At 41.5% G+C, this 18394-nt stretch overlaps 1 long non-coding RNA gene across 1 annotated transcript; it reads right to left on the bottom strand.

Annotated features, from left to right (window-relative positions):
* Positions 1 to 1490: 1490 nt before the first annotated feature.
* LOC127454927 (uncharacterized) lies at positions 1491 to 2449 on the bottom strand. Its single transcript, XR_007899613.1, has 2 exons — positions 2361 to 2449; positions 1491 to 1873 (listed from the first exon to the last, which is right to left on the bottom strand). It is a non-coding gene; the product is annotated as an uncharacterized LOC127454927 (long non-coding RNA).
* Between the last annotated feature and the right edge of the window lie 15945 nt (positions 2450 to 18394).

Genomic DNA, 18394 nt, shown 5'->3' with positions numbered 1-18394 from the left:
GCTGTGTTCAAGTCACAGGTGATGTAGATTATTGATGGCTGGGAAAACAGTTCTGAAAATCAGTGTGCGGCAATTTCAGTTTGTAATGTTATTTTCAGGTCCATTAGAAAAAGGGTTGCAGTTGTTATCACTGATTGGCTGTTTTGGAAAAATAACCGCTATTACTGTAATGATATTGCTATGTTTGATCAGTGCTCTTTTCAATGCCTATCGCAATAATACATAATTTTAAACTATCATTTTGAGTCTAAAAATAATGAGTAGATGGGCATATTAAAAGAAAAATGTAAAATGAATTGAAATGAGCAAATTACACATTTTGTACTTGTTTATAACACAGATGTCTGTATCTGTTTGATACAGAATATATAGGAGGGTAATTCTCATGAAACTAAGCTGGAACCATGGCAGTGAGGATTTCTATATAAAAATAATGAAATTACATTCTGAAATTTGAACAATATAAATGTACATGTGCTCCATGTTGCGCATCAAGATTACAAAAAAAAAATTTCAAGATTTTTTTTTTGTTTTTTTGGGATAATTACTCATTCATGCAATGCATCCAGATTCAAAATTAGGACTATTTAATGCATAAAAAAAAAAGAAAAAAAAAAAAAGAAAAGTAAATGATATATTTGTACCCAATGGCCAGACATGTTGTACCCAATAGTAAATAAAAACAAATAATTTATTTGACTGGATGATAGAATGAAAAAACCTGGTGTCCATCATTCCATTTCTCTGTGTCACAAGACTTTTTATCTAAATTTTCAAAAAAAAAAAAAAAAAAAAAAAAAAGAATTTTTTGTGAAATACAGACTTATTCTGCCATGATGCGTCAGCAAAAGTAGAAGTTCAACATGGATACCTGGATACTAGTCACCTCATTCCCCCCCCACCCCCCCAAACAATTTTGTAGTTGTGTCTATATGACACCGCAACTGATACTAAATTTGTTAAAAACTGGAACCTCTGTAAGATGAAGCAATACTAATGTGTGCCCCGATTATTCATGTTATTGTGTAAGGTCACCACATTACCGAAATGTACTTTATCATTATCGCAAATTTTTATACTCATTGCGGTAATGAGAAACTAAGATTAATGATAAATATTTCTTTGTAAGTATTTCAACTGAACAAGTGCTTATATTTATAACAGGTGAATTTAGAGGTGGACTTTGCACAGTACATTTCGTTGGTGTAAAAAAGACTGGGAGACACTGTGGCATTCAGCTGACGAAAACGCTTTTTATGCTACCGCAAAAGCAGAGAGCATTTGTTTCTATATTGAGATGAACACAACGCATTTTGTCCTCCTAAATGGACCACATATACTTGAGCAAGTTCAAAGGTGTTTTAGCAGCATGCAGAGTGGCCATTGTGCAATGGCTTTTCATAGGAGTTGACTCAGAGCATTCCACTCAAACTCACCGCCAGATACCTGCAGCATCTAAACTGTGTAATATTCAACACAGTGCAAAGGAATCACTTTAGAAACAAAGTTTAATCTATTTCAACCAGGTCCAAGTGTTGTTCAGCTAAAGAGATTCAAGCAGGGTTAACACCGACATGTTTTGAAAACCCTTCACAGTCTTTGGCCACAATAAAGAGGATCGCTCTTATTTGTTTTCATGGAATGTCGCACTCATTCCTCTGTGAAGATTTTTGTTTGCTTTTGAATCATATAAAGGCATCTCTCTGAAACATATTAATTACTCATTGAAAAAAAAAAACTTGACAGTGTGAACTCTAAATAGAGAAACATTAATCATAAAAATTGTCAAAGTCATTGCTACTGGTGTTGCGGGACAGAGTATGCAAGGCCATTTCAATCTCAGAATTGCTGTCATCTGATTCTCCCCAAAATGCTGAAATAGAAAATATATACGTTCATCATTAATATTTTCCTGCAGTAAGAGGGCCGTGATGAATTTGCACATTAGCATGATCCAAAACCAAATAAATCCTTACTGAGCCTTTGGGATACCTTACATTTTTGCTTTTTATTCAGTTTTTATTTATTTATTTACAAGATGCAACTATTACTTTAAAGCAATAAAAAATGCACAAACTATAAGCAATGCACACTGATAGTCCTAGTGGAGAAACATTTAAATGTGCCTCATTGCTGCCTAGTGAGATTTCAGCTGTTGCCTCTGATCCATGTTATCTTAATAACAACAACAATCAGTTGTCTAACATTAAGAAGAAGTGCATTTTTACATATAAAATTTAGGTAGTATATAAGTAGAATCTGAATATGATTCTTTGCTATGCATTTGATACATACATTGTTGTATCAACCTGTAAAATGATGCATTTGTATTGCTTTAACATGTTTTAATAAGTTCTTACCCTTTGACTGGACATCAGAGAAGGCCTGAGCTTTTGCAAACTTCCTACGAGAAAAAATGAAATGAGATTGTGAGACCACTGCATTTTCTGACATATTGTAATTATTTCACACAAAATAAAAATGCACAAAAAAATAACATTTCTGTAAAAGATTTTGATTGAAATGTTTGAACCATGACATGCAGTCAGAAAACTAAATTTTATTCTTCAATGACAGTTCAGCCACAACAAATGAAACACTCTCAGAAGCAGTCATTCCTTACCAAAACATAGATGATGGTTTTCACTCTCTTTTCTGGTAGTACCTAACCAAACCCTGTAGAACTTAATTTCCCCACTAAGCCTGTTCTCAGATGGAGCGAGTGGCCAAATAAACTTCCTTGACTTCTTTTCTAATTGTGTTGAAGGACCTGGTCAGAGCGGACTGAGCTCAGGGTTGCTGGGTTCCCATAGCATCACTGATATCTCTATGTAAATGCATGACCCCTGGCAAGCCTTTGATCTGATTTGATGCATATGCAAAAGCTTGTGCTACATTTCAAACAGGCTTCCTTCTTCATTTACATCAGCACAGGGGCTATTCAGACCTCAACAATGATGTCTTCATCTTCATCCTCATCCTCACCCTCCATGTCTTGATATATCCACATTATTGATTTTGTTTTCATGTCGATGTACTTTAAGGATTACACAAGTAAGAATATTTAATTCCCCTTTGATAAATATGGATGAATAAACAAAATTCTATGTGTATTCACACATGCCCTGGCGACCTTATGACAATTCAGCCATGTACTCTTAACCTTGACACTGACCAAAAGAGCTGTAAAGATGTATTTGAACTTAATTATGTTTGCTCTCATATAATTCAGTTTAGCTCTTTTTTTTCCACAACATTTTATAAATTCTTTTGATGCAGATGCTATGATCAGGGTCAGAACCAACAAATTACTTAAATGACCTTTGGTCATTGACCTAAGAATATATAAAGGGACTTTAAGGGACTTCGCCTTCTTTTTTTTGAGGTAAATAAAGGGACTTCAAGGTACTTTGCCTTCTTTTAACATTTAATTGGGTCATTATCAAAATAACTGATAAAAATAAATAATGATAAAAATAATGTCCCTTGATTTCATGTCATTGGTGTTTTCAATGTTAAAAACTTGTATTTTGAAATTACAAAAACTTGTGGAAAAGAACATTACAAGGTCAAAGTTTAGTGGAAGAAGAGGCTGCTCAAATGTGCATACAGTAATTTTCCCACAATGTTGAAAAAGTTATTAATTTAAAATGTAACTAATATTTTCACATGGTTCATTTAAATATGTCATTGGTGTTACACTGTTTAAGGTTCACATGAAAGATTTTTACTGAAAAAAAGAAATTTTATATATATATATATATATATATATATATATATATATATATATATATATATATATGTGTGTGTGTGTGTAAATAATTGTATGATTTATTGACTTCAGCCTGATCAGTGGTATATGTTTTGTGATGCTTTTGACTCTAACTTTTTTCTTTTTTTTTTTTTAAATAGTCTTTTAAGAGAATTTGTCACTGTTGTTCCCTATCTGTCACTCACTCGACATTGTGTCGATGTAGTGACACTAGGGGTCGCCCTTGGGAGCCCCAAAGACCTCTGATCTTTGAGAAAAGGCCAATGGGAATTAGCGAGTGGAATTTGCATGCCACTCTCCCGGACATACGGGTATAAAAGGAGCTGGCTCGCTACCACTCATTCAGATTTTTTTCTTCGGAGCTGAGCGGTTGTGTTCAGTGAGCTGAATCCTCTGCTGTTCCATTCACCTCTAAAAAACTGTTGGAGTTTACGGCGCATTACAGCAGCTTCTCCCCCTCGCACACCAGTGAAGTGCAGAGAAAGCCCCTGGGCGCTTCGTCAGTCTAAAAGAGTATATATTCTTGCAATAAAAGAGTATATTTTCCCTACTAAAGAGTGGCACTGACGGAGAGCGTCTTTTTAAAGATGCCTTTCCGTCTGTGTTTAATTCCTGGTTGCGGTCGTTACCTCTCCGATTCCGATGGCCACGATCGCTGTCTTACGTGCTTGGTCACTGCCCACGCAGAGACAGCGTTTGTACACGGGTCATGTTCTCACTGCGAGAACATGACCATGGCAACGTTGCGGTTGCGGCTTTCCTTTGTTAGAGGGAAAGCCACCCCAGCGGCTCCCCGCCTCGGTCCTTCTACCTATGGGTTTGAGGCCGTGTCGGTTAGCACTGGGGGCGATTTGGGGACCCCAATGGGAGCCGCTCCGCCAGGTAACCCCCCACGGACCTCCCATTCCTCAGTACGCTCATTTGCCCTGGTCGAGTTCTGGGATGAGACTGCTGGATCGTCTCAGGGCGAGTTCGCGATCTCATTCGGCGCTCGCAAAGTGGATGAGCTCTCTATCGCAGCATCGGAGCTGCTGGCTTAACGTGGCTTAACGATTGATTCTGGGCTTGGAGTGCCGCTCATGGCCGCGCCCCGGTCCCTTTCTTCCCGGAGGTGCATGAGGAGCTTACGAGGTCATGGCAGGCACCTTTCACTGCCCGGACCCGGTCTCTGAGCTCCCTCACTACCCTTGACGGTGGGGCTGCCAGGGGCTACTCGGCGATTCCCCAGGTGGATAAGGCAGTTGCGGTGCACCTGTGCCGGCAAAACGCCGCCACCTGGCAGAAACACTCGAGACTCCCGTCCAGCACCTGTAGGTTTACATCGTCTCTGGCGACTAACGCCTATGGTGCCGCTGGACAGGCCGCCTCTGCCCTGCACACCATGGCTCTCCTGCGGGTAAACTACGCCAAGGCGCTAAGAGAACTGTACAAGGGTAGTTCTGACCCGGGACTGATCCAGTGTTTACGGCCATCGTTATTGCGATCGCTGGACACTGCACAGTTATGGCAGGAATGACGCTGCGGAGGTGGGGCGGTTGTGACAGATTACGAGGACGGTTCCCTCCTCCCCCGTCACTGACCTGTCCTATGGTGGGGATCCAGAGCCAGGTAAGTGCTTCGATGTCCTCAGACTCAGCACGGCCACAAGTTCAGGGTCCGAGCCCCCTCAACGTGGCACCTCTGGCTCCACCCCGCCGTGAGGCCCCACCCGCCGGTACGTCTGACGTGATTGTCTCCTTGGTCCCATTCGCCCGGAGCTTGGAGGCGTGGCTTGCGCTCCCCAACCTGTCGTGATGGCTGACAGAGACCGTCTGACTTGGCTATGCGATTCAATTCGCCAGGCACCTGCCCGGGTTCAGCGGCATCCGTTTTACCTCAAATGCAGGGCGAGAACGCCACTGCCCTGCCTGTGGAGATCATGTCCCTTCTGCAGAAGGATGCGGTAGAGCCTGACCCTCCAGCCGAGATGAAGAAGGGGTTCTACAGCCCCTACTTCATCGTACCAAGGAAAGGTGGTGGGTTGCGGCCAATCCCATACCTGCAAGTTCTGAACCGGGCCTTGCACAGACTCCCATTCAAGATGCTAATGTGGAAACGCATTTTCGCGAGCGTCCGGCATCAGGATTGGTTTGTGGCAGTAGACCTGAAGGACGCATACTTCAACGTCTCGGTTTCTCCTCGGCACAGGCCCTTTCTTTGGCTCGACTTCTAGGGCCGGGTGCACCAGTACAAGGTCCTCCCCTTCGGTTGGTCCCTGTCACCTCTCGTCTTCACGGAATTCGCAGAGGAAGCCCTTGCCCCACTAAGGGAAGTGGGCATCCACATCCTCAACTGTCTCATTGACTGGCTGGCTCTAGCCAGGCTCTAACACTTGTTGTGAGCGCACAGGGACCTGGTGCTCAGGCACCTCAGCAGATTGGGGCTTTGGGTCAACTGGGGAAAGAGCAGCTCACCCCGGTACAGAGCATCTATTTTCTCGGGTTGGAGTTAGACTCACGAGCGAGTGCACGCTGTCAGTGCTGAACTACCTGAAGTTGTTCAGTCGGAGCATGGCGGTCCCACTGAAGCATTTTCAGAGGCTCCTGGGGCATATGGCATCCTCAACAGCGGTCACACCACTCTGGTCGATGCATATGAGACCGTTTCAGCACTGGCATCAGACTCGAGTCGCGAGATGGGCATGGCGCCACGGCACACATCATGTCGTCATCACGCCGATCTGCCGCAACCTGTTCAGCCCTTGGACGGGCCTTGCATTCCTGCGGGTAGGAGTCCCCTTAGTGCAAGTACCCCAGGCACGTCGTGGTTACGACAGATGCCTCCGAGCGTGGTTGTGTTGCCATGCGCAATGGGTACGCAGCCTGCGTTGGCATGTCAACTGCCTCGAGTTTCTGGAAGTGTTGCTCACCCTGCAGAGGCTTCGGCCGTTGATCCAGGGCAAGCACATGTTGGTTCGGACGTACAACATGGCGATGGTAGTGTACAGTAGCCGCCAAGGCGGCTTGTGCTAACGTCGCATGTCGCAACTCGCCCTCCACCTCTGGATTCAGCAGCAACTCAAGTCGTTGCGAGCCACTCACATCCCGCGTGACCTCAACAGCGTGGCAGACGCTCTGGACCAGACCTCTGGAATGTTCATGTCTGGCCCTTGGATGGGACGCAGAAGACCTAAGTGGCCTACCACCTGTGGTGGTAGACATGATCACTCAGGCTAGGGCTCCCTCTACGAGGCACCTGTATGCATTGTAGTGGCGTCTGTTCGCTAAGTAGTGTTCTTCCCGACGCAAAGAAAGCAGGACATGCCGCCCCCCTTGGGGCTTTGGGCATACTCCTCCTTTGGGCGGCCTCCTGGGCCCCGACCAATGGTGCCTCTTTGGCAGACATCGGTAGAGCAGCGGGCTGGGCAACACCCAATACCTTTGCGAGGTTCCTCAATCTCCGGGTTGAGACGGTTCATCCCGTGTGTTGTCAGGTACGAACAGGTAAGTTGGCGGGACAACTGGCCGGGTGTACCACTTGCATATAGTGCCTTTCCCCTCCTGGAGGGGGAGATGTGCGCTTGTTACCACCCAGCCATGTTCACGAGGTCGTGGACCCTGGATGTCCTTCCTCCTTAGCCCTGTGGCAGGCAAGTTCGAGGAGAAACTCGATGCTGGCCCAGTACGTGTGCTATTAGGCCCTGTACTGGGGTAGGTGCTCCACATGCGCTGGTTGCCTGTTTGTAACCCCGTGTGATGTATCTTCCACGAGACGGTTTCCCTGTTGGTAAACCCACGTCTTCCTTGGGCAGAGTTTCCCTCTGCCACTGGTTGCCGTGTTTGTAGAGCTCTGTCCCTTCTGGGTAGGACCTACCACGGGGACTTCTCCACATGCGACACTGCCGACAAGACCATGTGACGTATTTCCACACAATTGCCTCCCCTTCGGGCAAGATATGGTCTCCGCGGAGTCTTCCCTTGGGAATGGATGACACCCCCCGACGCGGACATTTATGACCCCAAGGTGAACGATTTCCATTCTTTTTTGGGGAGAAAAAAGAAGAGAAGAGGCCACAGCTGGGGTGGCCTGTCCCCATTTTGGGCAGCCGACTTGTCCCCGAGGTGCAGGGGACCGTACAACGCTCGTAAGAGCATTGGGGGAGGTTACGTGACAGCCAGGTGCGCTGGCTATGAGGCACGCAATGGTTTGCCCATCTCGTACCGCCAGTCCACATAACACAGTTCAGCTAGTTGTGGCGTTTCGTATAGGGACCCCTAGTGTCACTACATCGACACAACGTCGAGTGAGTGAGGGATAGGGAACATCCTGGTTACTTTCATAACCCCCGTTACCTGATGGAGGGAACGAGACATTGTGTTCCTCCTGCCACATCTCAGAACTACCCGCTGAAATGGCCGAGACCCTGTCTCGGCTCCTCAGCACAAAACCTGAATGGGTGGTTGCTAACAGCTCCTTTTTTACCTGTATGTCCGGGGGAGTGGCATGCAAATTCCACTCGCCAATTCCCACTGGCCTTTTCTCAAAGATCAGAGGTGTTTGGGGCTCCCAAGGGCGACTTCTAGTGTCACTACATCGACACAACATCTCGTTCCCTCCATCAGGGAACGGAGGTTACGAAAGTAACCAGGATATTTTCATCACTGATGTTACAAACCTTGCTTGATTTGTGAAACAAGATTAAATAATAAAATAAAGAACAACAGTCATGTTGTCCTTTACAAATAAAAAAATAATGTTAAAAATGTTTACCCTAAGCTTTTAAAGGCGAAAACTGAACTGAATTGAAAATTGTAATATTTTTCAGTCAGAAATTAATTTTTTTTGCAGAATGACCCAGCTACTGTTTTTTTCACTATAATCTGATTCAGTTACATAAAATATTAATTTAATAGATTTATTGTACATTCACTTTAATGTTTTCACCCTATTTTTTCAACCCTTATGAAAATTAACCATACTATATAGTAATATTGTAGTAATCATGACTGTAACCATGTTTTTGTTTTTTGGCAGCAACCATGGTTTTGATACAATTAATAATAGTTAACGTTCAAGAATGTAACTTTGACGCTGTGTCAGAAGCTGATGCTACGGGAGCACCCCCCTGGTGTCGTTGACTTTGAAATCCTATACAATCGCACCAATTTGATTGGCTGGTGACGGTTGGCGTTCAGCCTACGCTGACTTCATCATGGGCATATAAGCCGAAGTCCAGCACTACACCATCAACATTTTCCTCTTTCAGGATCTGCACCCGGTCGGTGAGAACGAGTTATATTGTATATCTCGACTGGATGAAAAATCTTTACCGAGCCAGCAAAATCGTGTATTGCACCACCCAGGACTGTTCTTCCCCGAGCTGCATGACCAACTGGTCAAGACATGGCATGTGCCGTACTCAACGAGAAAGTGTGTCTCAAGTACAGCGGCCTTCACATTCTTGTACCAGGCCGAGCTAACTGTAGAAGATTTTCACAGCTTCCTACAGTTGAAGAGGCAGTAGCAGCACATTTATGCCCCTCCTCTTCCAAACTGGCATGGAAATCTAAGCCATTGCATCCACATCCACACTGTTGTGTAAGGCCTACACTTCAAGCAGGTCAGGCTGGTTTCATGGAGGTTTTGCAGGCCAACCATGCAGATCTGCTAAAGGACTTGGATAAGAGTGGTTCAGTCCCTGAATCCCTATATGAGCTGCTTCACACTACAGATTTGGTGCTCCGAGCAACCAAGACCACTGCCCAGGCCATTACCAGATCTATGGGTAGCCTGGTGTCCGCTGAATGCCACATCTGGCTAAACTTATCAGATCTGAGCATCAGGGACAAAGCCATCCTTCTTGATGCCCCGGTGTCAGAAGGGCCTCTTTGGTGATGCAATTGATGCTTTCACTGAGAGGTTCTCTGGTAAGAAGCAATCACTGGCTTATAGACACATCCTGCCGAGACAGGGTAGTTCTCCAACGCAGATGGTTTGCTCTCTCACTCTACTTCTGGACAATGTCCAGCCAAACAGAGTGTTACCATCTCTATCCTTGTTTCTTCCCATTGAGTTGAGAAAAGTAAAGTCAACTTTATTTATAAAGCACATTTAAAAACAACAAAAGTTGAACCAAAGTGCAAAGCGCTGGTGAGAAAGCAAGCCCAGCGGCCTGCACTCAGACAGATGGTCATGTTTCAGCCTTTATTTTCTGATTGCCAAAAAGGATCGGACACTTAAGAAGTCTCTGTTCAAGACAGTGACTCAGAGACAGATTCTGTCTTATGTCTGCCCTATGGGTTGGTTTGTATCAATCGACCTGAAAGATGTATACTTTTATGTACAGATTGCCCCTCTTCACAGGCCATTCTTGAAATTCTCCTTCAAGGGGACTGCATTCCAGTTCAACGTACTACCTTTTGGGCTTCTAGCGCATTCACAAAAAATATTCAATGCACTGCTTGCTCCGCTGAAGCTGAGCAGCATCCACATATTGATTTATCTTGATGATTGGCTGTTACTAGGTCAATCAGAGGCACAGGCGTGGAAGCACAGAAATCTGTTGCTCACGCATTCGTAGCAGTAAGCAAATTCTCCTATGACGGTTAATGTCATTAATAGATAGATACATTTATTTTTACGATTTACCAGTGTTGGTACTGAATTTGTTCTATTAGACAAGGCAACCTCATGAGCAGAAGCCCATCAAGAAAATATTTGAGAACTTCTTAAGAATTTTTCAAGAATTGCACTTAGAAATATCTTACGAATTTCTTATAATTTACCCTAAGAACTTTTTTTTTTTTTCTTAAGAACATTTTCGTGAATCCGGCTCCAGGTTGTTACCCTGCAGGGGTTCTCTCCTCCTCCTGGGTTGTGGATGGTAATGCACTTGCATATGATTTGCAAGGCATACAATGTCCCGTGGGCATAAATGCTCATTCTGTCAGGAGTATGGCCTTCTCCTGGGCATGGACAAAGGGCATGCCACTAGAAGACATATGTCTGGCTGCTAAATCTTTACAGAGAAAGAAGGTTGAACACTGACTAATTGGTGTTCGATCAAAAGTATGGTCTCTCTCTATTCCCACTGCAGTGAATGAGAGCAAGTGTGCAATATTTCACTACCCTGTTGGCTAGTGTCATTGTACAAAAGCCCTTTGCTAGATGATCACTCTGCTCCCCTGCTTTGTGCTAAATGGGAAGATGTGTCAAGACATGATTGCTCCACTACCTGGCATAGCTAGTGTCTCTTTCTTTGCACTGAGCTGTTGGTTTATTGTCCCCACTTTTCTTCCTATTTGTCAATATGAAGGGGTGGTTAAAAATGCCTTTTACTACCCTGTTGGATCTGGCTTATATGCTTTTTTTGTGGAAAAAATGGTTAATATAAAGCACTATTGTAGTAACTTTTATTTTTTTATTTTTTTTGTCTAAAATCACAGTTTTGATACAACAGTAATACTGTAGTGTCTATACAGTATTATTGTAGTTACAATGACTGTAACCGTGGTTAATTTTGTTATTATAGTTTTACTACAACTACCATTGTTAAACTGTTTACTGTTGTAAAACCATGGTCAATTTTCGTAAGAGAATGCAACCCTAATTAAATATATAACTATCAGGTAACATTATTGAATTGAATCTGATTGTTATAAATCTAAAAACATTTTCTTCTTTAAATAGCTTTGAGCTATTCGGCCAAGCTGGCCCAGAGATTTTTAGCTAGTATACACTTACATACCTTGACTTTTTACAGCAGCAGCAGTACACAAGTCTTTGTGGAAGATCTGCATTGTTGGGGGGTTTGTGTCTGGTATTACGCGTTTGTGCAGCTTCCCTGCTTTGTTTGGGCATTGTATGTAGTGTATGTCTAATTGTGCAGCAACATGTCCTACATGCTCAATGCAGCATGTCTTGTGTTTGTCTAAATGTTCAGCAGCTGCAACATGTTCACATGCTTAACACAGTATATCTGTGTATGTTCTAGCAGTAGCGAGTCTTCGAACTTGCTCTGTAGCAGCAGCAGCAGCAGCAGCAGCAGCAGCAGCAGCAGCGTAGCAGATCTAGTCTGCCAAGACCAAAATCCTGTCAAATATGTTATAGCCACATTAACATAGTAAATCTTTCAGAGAGTTTTCCTTACTAAAATGTAGTTAGCTACTTTTTAAGCTTGTAGCTTGGAAAGCTACAGTTTCAAAGTAGCTTCCTCAACTCTGTTTATCACATAATAAAATAATTTCAACAACCAATATTTCATGCCCATTTATTTTTTTGGCAAGTAGCCATGTAAAAAGTGGGACAATGTACAGTTAACTGGTCATTGTCACAAAAATAATTCCCTTCAGAATGTTACAAGACCTGATCACCCATCTGGGTTTATTTTGAGATAATGACTGCTTGACTGTACATTATCCCCTTACACATATTCTATAGTATAGTATTTTCGAGTGTTTTAAATCCTTGAAATTGTGGTACAAAAACTGACACTAGAAAAATGCTGTTCAGAGCTAGACACGAATGGCATTTTACTATTACTTTAATGTGATCTGTTTACTATAAACATTTTGAAAGAATTCATTGGGATTTGTACAAATTAAAAACTATACTGACAACAAATAAATTAAACAAATAAAAGTAAAAAAAATCTCAGTTTCTCTTTCCAATGCGAAAGCTGAAAACACGGGAGGGATCTTCAAATGCTCCAACAAAGCCATGATAAGCTTAGTAATAAATACATGTTTGGGTGGGTAAATTGGGCTATTCTTTTATATTACTTGCTTGCCATGAGAATGCTTTATCAGCTGGGCCACTTCAGACAGTGACGAGTCTGATTTCAAGACACTATTATCAGAGAGAGCTATGAATGCCACTGACCCTCCAATCTAATATTCCATTTCCATAAACATATATGCCAGTTCTTCTTGCACTGAGGTCCACTTAATTGAGGCAACGGATCTAAATATGTAAGACAGGGCTGGCCACTGTTTGGCTGCGTCTCATACACAGAGGTGAATATAATGTGTAAAATGATGCAAATTACCACTTTGGCGGCAACCTCTCTCTTTTTTCCTCCGCTCCAACGTTTACTTTTTTCTCTCTCGCTCTGTACCACACTGTTTTGTGCATTTGGGGGTATTTGTGATATTGATGAAAAGTACCCCTGTGCATTTTTAGGCAAGCATTTGATATATTAATATATGGGGAGTGTGGGTTATTTGTTATGATATCCGAGCTATGAATAAAAGACATCTCTTAGCATTTATGCAATAGTAGGCTTCATGTAAATAGACTGCATTTAGTCTGCAGTTGTTGTCTGGGCAAAGCTATTTTCATAATACCTGTGATCACAGCCAATTATAGTTCTACGGTTACAATGATGAAAGTGTACAAAGTGTATTGGTCATAATATTGTTCCTTTTGTAATTTTCCATTTAAAAAGAACAAAATAAAAATACAAATACAGGAGTGGCATTCTGAAAATAGTTCCTTCACTTAAAAAGACAAAAGATAAACAAAAGATGGAAATTAAAGAAAAAGATAAAGCTAGAAACATCTTAGTCTGACAAGACAAGAATCATTTAAACATGATCATAATAATCACTCATGGTAGGTGCAAATCCTTTCATGTAGCTACATTATATAAATACACATTATAAACATAATATATCTCTACTTAACATGATAATATATTGTATGAATATAAACATCTATACGCCTCCACAGCTATGCTAATACAACGTGCTCTCTGGATCAGTGTTTGTGTAAGGTAGCAGTAGCACCTCCTACACCTATCCTAGATGTGACCCACATCAGAACTGATTTACCATTGATTAGGCCTCTGTGAGAGCCAAGAACTCTGGAGTGAGGTAATGACTCAGAGCAGCAGCGCCCTCTGTGTGTCACTGGCTGCCTCTTGTCTGCTACCACACAGCTGGCCTAAATATGAGTGTCCTCTGCTGGTCAACAATCAAAACTGCAGGGCAACAGGCAGAGTGGCTTTACTTTTGAAATGTGCTGTGCACAAACAAGACAGAGAACTGAACTGGGTCTGCTGCATTTGGGTAGTTGACAAATAATATGTATATGAACTTTATATATATCATATTTATATATTAAAGCCATTTCATGTCCAAGGGGTTTTCATCAAAACTACAAATTATTAATACTAATCCTATACTATTATTACATACTATTAGTACTACTATTAATAATAATATTAAATACTAATATTAGTACTAATTATTGGATCATAAAGCTCTAAAGATAAGCTGCTAAAATACAGTTTGACTCTCGACTGATGTACTGTTACTGATACCAATCTATCCTTTGAAAATCAAATTTCCAGTGTTTGTAGAACAGCATTCTTCCACCTCAGAAATACTGCTAAATTATGACACATGCTCCCTGTTGCTGATGCCGAAAACGAATTCATGCGTTCATGACCTCAAGACCAGATTATTGTAATGCATTACTCGGAGGATGTCCTGCAAGTTCAAAAATAAACTTCAATTGGTTCAAAATGCATCTGCCAGAGTGCTGACTAGAACCAAGAAATATGATCATATTAGCCCCATTTTATCATCGTTAAACTGGCTACCTGTTAAATTTCGTATTCATTTTAAAATTCTGTTAACTACATACAAAGCTTTGAATGGTCTTGCTCCATGGTACTTAAGTGACCTTCTGACACGCTATATTCCATCACGTTCATTACGATCACAAAATTATGGCTTGTTAATAGTTCCTAGAATATCAAAATCCACAAAAGGAGGTAGATCCTTTTCCTATTTGGCTCCTAAACTATGGAATAGTCTCCCTAACACTGTTCAGGACGCAGACACACTCACTCAGTTTAAGTCTAGACTAAAGACTCATCTATTCAGCCAGGCATACACCTAATTTATCCATCAACTCACAATTAGGCTGCTTTAGTTAGGTCAGCTGGAACTAGAAACATCTATCATGATCTATAACTCTGCATAAAATTGAATGACATCTACGCTAATATTATTACTCCTATCCCGAGGTTACCATAGCCGGCCAGATCCAGCTCCGTTCCTGCTTGGTGTCACTGAGTGATGACGACTAAATGCAGCCGGTGCTAGCCAGACATCACTTCAGTCTCTTACGATAGACTTCAGAGGATGAACTGATGCCAACTCCAACTGTAAGACATCGGATAATTCATATGCCACTGCCTGAACATTGGACTTAGGATGGACCCCACCGAACCTCACCGAAATGACCTATCGGTTGAACTATGATGCACCTCATTGATCTCTGCCTGCATAATCTTTGTCTATTGATGGACTACACTCTTGAAATGGAATACATACTATCAATTAATTAAAGCCTTCATCAGCCAACTAACAAAGGACAATGCATCTATGTGAACTTCTGCAGTTAATCCAGGATGGACTTCAAAGACATTAGTCATTAATCATACAGTTCATTATTTTTCTTTAAAAAAAATTTAAACACTGGACCTTAACACTTAGTTAGTTTACTAATCCTAAACCATGACCAGCACTGCACATAAATAACTAATATTGGCATTTTATTCATGCTGGTAAGCCAGAGGGGAACTGGCCCCCACAGTGAGTCTGGTTTCTCCAAAGGTTTTTTTTCTCCATTAACCAACATCTTTTTTGTGTGTGTGTGTTCCTTGCCACAGTCACCTTCAGCTTGCTCACACGGGTTCTAAATAAAATTATTTAATCATTATACACAATTTACAATCATATTTAATCAAATTACACAATGATCACTTTAAGACTTTATAAATATTAGTTTCATTTTTTTTTGTTAATGCATGATTTTCTGAAAAGCTTCTTTGAAACAGTGTGTTGTGAAAAGCGCTATACACATAAAAATGACGACTTGAAAACAAATGTTATATGTTGATATCATTCATATATTTATACATTGTATGAAGGTCTTATTAAAACTAAATTTGAAACATTTGACAATTTATTTTTGGTACTTTTCAAATGCCTTTGATGTATACATTTGACTGTTGTACTCTTTCAATATTAAACTGTGAAAATCTATTGTTTAAACCTATAATAATCTACACAAAAAGTGTAATAAACATATTACATTTCAATATTTATTGTGTGAAAATGCTTTCTATCAATTTTTCAAATATTATGACTGCCCCACAGTTTTCACATCATTTCCAACACACCAAACAACGTTAAGCTGTATATATACTCGGCCATTTTATTTAAAAAACTTTAAAAATGTCATTTCCATCACCATCATTTCCACCACACAATTCTGTTAAACACAATACAGAATTTAAGATGTGTTGGAAATTACATTGTGTGGTAATTTTTAATGATTTTCAGATGACAAAATTACAATAGTGACACAATTCTCATGTGATGCATGCACATACACTGTTGGAAATTTGTAGAAAAACCCCAACTCGCTACTGCTTCCATGACACATTAACAAACCTGCTGCTACAGAAGCACTGTTTTGTCCTCTTCAACTTGTGAATAATTACTGAAATCCTGAAGCATTCTGAAGATGTTATGCTAACCCGTTACTAATCCTAACCGGCTATTTTTCATAAAGCAACAAAATAGGACAGAGAAAAGATGCAAGAGCGAAAGCCGTGCTAAATGCCTGCAGTACAAGAGGACACAATAGCAGCTGAAGAGGAGGAAGCTGTGGCATGCAGCCTGAAACAAAGCATAGGAACAAGAGGTCTTTACATGGAGTGCAACTGCTTATTCCAGCTCTCCCCTTCCTGAATCACTCCAGCACACAGCCGTAATAAACACAGGCTGATCTGTCCGCGTCCTCTCTGAATTATAATACAATAAACACAGTGCTCAATAAAAGTATTTTGCTGTAAGAGAAAAGAAGAAGAAAAAAAAAAAAAAAACGCATGCTGATGAGAGGAGGGCAGGGAGGGGAATTAATAATAATAAAAAAAGGGGTGGATAAGAAAGACCCTGATTCTCTTCAGTGCTATTATAGTGAAATGAACACACATAAATGTGTTAAGAGTATCTCTTTGCATCTTGTATGAACTGCATGTATTTATTCTGGAAAGCTTATTATGGGCAAGTCATTGCTATGCAAAGCAACGCCTGATGCTTTTCTCTGGTCTTTTCAGCGCGGTGCGGTGTTTGGCCAATAGACCTGGCCCCCCGCCTCTCATTGGGCATTCATAACATGCAACATTTGCACAATGTATCTCTCAAAGACTGCTGAATAGGGGGCCTTAATACTCATGTAAACAACTGCAAACCAATTACTTAATGAATCAGCCCCACACATAATGAGGAGGCGCACAAAGGCCCATAAATGCATTTTTTGCACCAAAGCACCTGCTTTATACTCCAATTCTTCAGCAACTTTGCCGGCTTAACCACAAACATCATAATTATGCTTAAGAAAGAGAGGCACTCGATTTATTTTATTTAGTTTTATTAGTATAATTTAGTTTTATTTTTTCATTTTGGACCGAGCCAGAATGCCTTTTAATGTGCCCATCGGCTCGGTGACAGAATGACAGCAGTAAGTGACGGAGAGAGAGTGAGAAAGAGAGGAGAGGATGGGGGAACAGCACATGTAGTGTTCTACTGGTGCTCAAGTGCAGGGTACTTATAGAGCCAATAAAGCACAAAAAGAGACCGGCGAGAGGAATTCTTCAACATGGCAAAAAATTAAATAAATAAATAAATAATTCACCTGAAACCTAAGCAGAGGCATAACAATGTTACATTTCTTTTTTCAAGCAAACCATGGTCTTTACTATGAGCTTTAAAAAACCACTAACCCTCTACAAGCGATATAGAGTCTCTTGCAGGGTTCTCTGAGGAGCTCTGTGTGAATATGAGGTTCTGGGATGATCCAAAAGCATCTCGCAGAAGAGGCGGCTTATGTTTATTAATGAGGCCATTCATTGGACAGACTGTGGCATCCATCAGGGAGCTCTGACAGAGAGTGATCATTAAACCCTTTTCTCTGCAAATAGTGTAAACTAGCTGAGAGAGAGAGAGAGAGAGAGAGAGAGAGAGAGAGAGAGAGAGAGAGAGAGAGGAGGCAAAGAGTGGGCAAAAAATGGGCAGAAGAGAGAAAAGGAGAAAGAAAGAAAAAAGATGGAAAGACGGGGAGGGAGACTTTCGACCCTTGTATCAGCGTGATGCTCGGAAAGCATGTGAAATCAGAGACGATTACTCTTCACAAGGTTTACCCATCCATTACCTGCCCTAATGGATTCACTGAGGAGAGGCACTGCTAGGAGGGCTGCATTTCTTAGCTGATTGTGTGAACTTGTGTTGATGTGAAAACCTAAACACTGCACCCTCAAGATCCTTTTTCATCATTCAAAGTCCTGATATGCAGAAGCAATCAAATAATACCAATGATGACAGAGGAAGCTCTGAATGAAAATACAGCTTGACTGATGTCTCCCACGTGAACTTGTGTTAATTGTGCTAAGTGTGTTTCAAGGACAAACTACATTGCTTTTTTATTAAAGAAGAGAAGAGAGAGAGAGAGAGAGAGAGAGAGAGAGAGAGAGAGAGAGATAGATAGATAGATAGGTACATGTACTTAACGTCTATTTTGTGTGAAAGAGTCCCAGAGCACCTCAGTCCTCTCCAATTTGTTGATGTC

The sequence above is a fragment of the Myxocyprinus asiaticus genome, chromosome 17 (assembly GCF_019703515.2).
Source record: "Myxocyprinus asiaticus isolate MX2 ecotype Aquarium Trade chromosome 17, UBuf_Myxa_2, whole genome shotgun sequence".
Classification (NCBI taxonomy): Eukaryota; Metazoa; Chordata; class Actinopteri; order Cypriniformes; family Catostomidae; genus Myxocyprinus; species Myxocyprinus asiaticus.
The sequence above is the reverse complement of the archived record's forward strand: the minus strand, read 5'-3'. Positions and strand labels throughout refer to the sequence as shown.